The sequence below is a fragment of the Babylonia areolata genome, chromosome 19 (genome assembly GCF_041734735.1).
Source record: "Babylonia areolata isolate BAREFJ2019XMU chromosome 19, ASM4173473v1, whole genome shotgun sequence".
NCBI classification, from domain to species: Eukaryota; Metazoa; Mollusca; class Gastropoda; order Neogastropoda; family Buccinidae; genus Babylonia; species Babylonia areolata.
This window is the reverse complement of record NC_134894.1, coordinates 57,572,905-57,575,968: the sequence shown is the minus strand read 5'-3', so window position 1 is coordinate 57,575,968 and position 3,064 is coordinate 57,572,905.

The window sequence follows — 3,064 nt, the reverse complement described above, 5'->3', positions numbered from 1 at the left end:
TCAGAGGCCTGTCCAGATTTTATTTACGGCAGCAATTTTTCGAATAGCTTTCGTGGATTCAGAGGCCTGTCCAGATTTCACTCACAGCAGCAATTTTTAGAATAGCTTTCGTGCATTCAGAGTCCTGTCCAGATTTTATTCACAGCAGCAATTTTTGGAATAGCTTTCTTGGATTCAGAGGCCTGTTAAGATTTTATTCACAGCAGCAATTTTTAGAATAGCTTTCGTGGATTCAGAGTCCTGTCCAGATTTCACTCACAGCCTGCTGTACCCCTAGTGCGGTTGGTGACAGTGACGAGACACGGAGGCTGCAGTCCTGTGGTGATTATGAGCACCCCCAACAGAGGTGACGCCACGGAGATTTTAAGCGATGATCGACAGTCCAATTTTTGTCTCTGCATGTGATTTTATGGAGGGTGGCTGTTTGCGGGGTTAGGAAGGGGAATGTGTGTTTGTGTGTGGAGGGGCAGAGGGGTTTTGGGGGTAAGAAATGACCTCATATCGATCCAAGCCCTGTGTGTTCGGGCATGGTTCCAATTCTGAAGTTATACACCGTCACATTTCTATTTCAAAAGGCGCGGATATCAATGGCTGTGTGGACCTATGCGTCGTGTCCAATTTATTTGAATCCGATTGTTTACAGTAATGACCAAACGCTTAGCTTATATAAGAGACTGACATAAGCTAACAGTTGGGCCTACAGCAAAGTAAGAACTGTATGATCAACTGGTTCACTGCCGCATTGAGGATTCGTTTACAGCTTAGCCTTCTGGATCTGGATCTGGATCTGTACGTTGCGTGAGCCAATATTGGCTATCGTCGCAACGGAGAACTGGGGGCGCGCTTGAGAGTCACACAAAATTAAAATAATTTTGTACAAAGACTATCCCTTGATGGTGAAGAAGAGGTAGTCCCGCCAGCCTTTGCTAACAGTCCAGGAAAGGGATGGCTAAAAACATATGTAGATTTAATGAGTGGTTGGGGCAGGCCTTGATGGTGATCCACCGTGCGCTGATGGTGCTGCGCTGGCGGGGCCTGCTATGACGGCTTCATCTGACAGCTGATTCCACTCTGCTACTGTTCTAACAAAAGGGGAGTTCCTGTGCTGTTTTCTGTGTTGCTGTGTGGAATACTGAAGCCTGTGGTGTTGTTCACAACTTGTCGCTCGATGATGTTGCTACTGCTGAAGCCTGTGTTCCTCGTTGGGCGGATCCTCCGGCGGCCTGCGTTGACTGGTTTGAGGAACTCTCACGGTCGTAGAGCTGGGATTCGTCCTTCAGCAATCTTATGTAGTAGGTCAACACGCTGTTGTCTGCGGTGCTCTTCTAGTGGGGTGAGATTGAGGTCTTCCAGCATCTTCGTGACGCAGCCCGGGTTCCTAGACTTGTAGTCCCGCGTGATGAACCGGGCAGCCTGTCGTTGGATCCGTTCCAGTTTGTCAGCATCCTGTCTGTAGAAGGGATCCCATACCACTGCAGCGTATTCAAGTCTGGATCGGACGAGGGAGATGTATGCTAGGCGCCTACATTCCTGTGGGCAGTTCCGAAGGTTTGGGCGTAGGAAGCCCACCATCGATCCAGCTTTCTTGCAAATGTTGGTGATGTGGGTAGTCCACTTCAGGTCAGCTGAAAGCTGGACTCTAAGGTATGGGTTGGACTCCTAGGTATGGGCTTTTGTGAAGGACTGAGATTCTCAGACTAGGAGGCAATATTGCACTGGCTCGTAGTGCTGCAGCCTTGTAGGCTAGTTGGCCTTTGGGAACCATCCCAACGCTGACTGTCCTAAAACCCTCTTGGCCGAGAGAGTGGGGATGTAACTTGGGCAAGACACTCTCCACTATAATCAAATTCTAGCCCAGACAGTCCGGACAGCAGTTGCCGCCTCTGATGTTCTGATGGTTATAGTCGGACACTACTAACCATCATACAGTAGCGTGATTCTCTCTTTCTTATTCTCTCTGCTTTCTGTTTCTCTCTCTGTCTGTCTCCTCTCTGTGTGTGTCTCAGTCTCTCTCTCTCTCTCTCTCTCTCTCTCTCTCTCTCTCTCTCTCTCTCTCTCTTCTGTTTTATTCAGCTCAGATTGTCGGGACAGCAGTTAGCCTCATCTGCTGTTCTGATGGTCATAGTCGGACACGACTGACCGTCATACAGTAGCGCAATTATCTCTTTCTTATTCTCTGTTTCTCTGTTTCCCTGTTTGTCCGTCTCTCTTGTCTACGCCTCCATTTATCTCTCTGTCTCTGTCTCCCGCCTCCCCCTCTTTCTCTCCTGTTTTATTTAGACTTCACTTTTTTTTTCCTTTCATGGACGATGACGACATGTAAAAATACTCCTGAGCTCTTGTTCCCTTTGCATGTCTATAGTTAAACCCTTGTAACGATTTTACCCACCATCACCACTACCACCCATCCCTCTCTCTCTCTCTCTCTCTCTCTCTCTCTCTCCCTTCTTCCCTCCCGTCCTCTACTCGCTTCCTCCCTCTCCCAGAAACCGGAAGCGACACTGTTTTCAAAAAACACTCCCAACACGAGCGTAACCAAACATAAATCAAAGACATGGGATAAATCCAATCCGAGCACGGTGAAATAAAATCAATGGCTTGCTTCTAATCCTGCTCCCCCACCTACCCCTCACCCCTCTGCTCCCCTGCCCACCCTCAAGCAACAGCAGCAGCAGCAGCAGCAGCACAAATATGGCTGTAAGACACGGCTTCCTAGAACAATGGACACGGTTGTTGTGCCTGCAGGGGCTGCAGATCAGCAGTGTGTGACGGGTCGATTGTTCTGTTTCAGCTGGTGCCGGAGAGAGAGGGAGGCCAGGAGGAGGAGGAGGAGGGGGAAAGATCCACAGACCGTGTCGGCCCGCATCGTCGCCCGACCCGTCAAGCTCCATTGCACAACAGACAACCCTTTCCTCAAAGCTGACATCCACAGCGAAACGCAAACAAGACTCAGGGTCGCTTCCAACAAGCGGGAAACGATGAATTTTGCATACACTGCGCAGAGAACGGGCTGGCTGAACGAGGAGGAAACAAAGAGAAGGATTCGTTCTTCTGTTTCGCCCCT